The sequence below is a fragment of the Centruroides vittatus genome, unplaced genomic scaffold, assembly GCF_030686945.1.
Source record: "Centruroides vittatus isolate TY-2023 unplaced genomic scaffold, ASM3068694v2 contig_941, whole genome shotgun sequence".
NCBI classification, from domain to species: domain Eukaryota; kingdom Metazoa; phylum Arthropoda; class Arachnida; order Scorpiones; family Buthidae; genus Centruroides; species Centruroides vittatus.
In genome coordinates this window covers 2,218,458-2,218,842 of record NW_027122625.1, presented here as the reverse complement: position 1 = coordinate 2,218,842, position 385 = coordinate 2,218,458, and positions in this window count along the sequence as shown.

Below are 385 nucleotides of genomic sequence, written 5' to 3'. Positions count from 1 at the left end.
CTTTAAGCTACAAAATTTAACCAAAGATGGAAGGTTCTTTAGAATACTTTCTATTAATCAACAGATTCTATAAAATAGTAATAACATGTAATGGAGAATTTGACAATTCAAACAATTTCAGTTATTGAAGAACTTAATACCAAAACATCACAGTCAAGAATACAATTATATTTGAACAGTTTACCTGATAATAAGTAATCAATATATATATATATTTTAAGTAGTACAATCAAAATTTTCATTTTTTTACGTAATGTATATACAGGGTGTCCCACATAAAATCAGACCCTCTTAAATGTTGAAGCATTGGTTATGAGAGTTTTTGTATATGTTTTGTGAATAAAATTAAGCTTTCAAAGAGTTTCTTTGACAAATTTTATTGTCA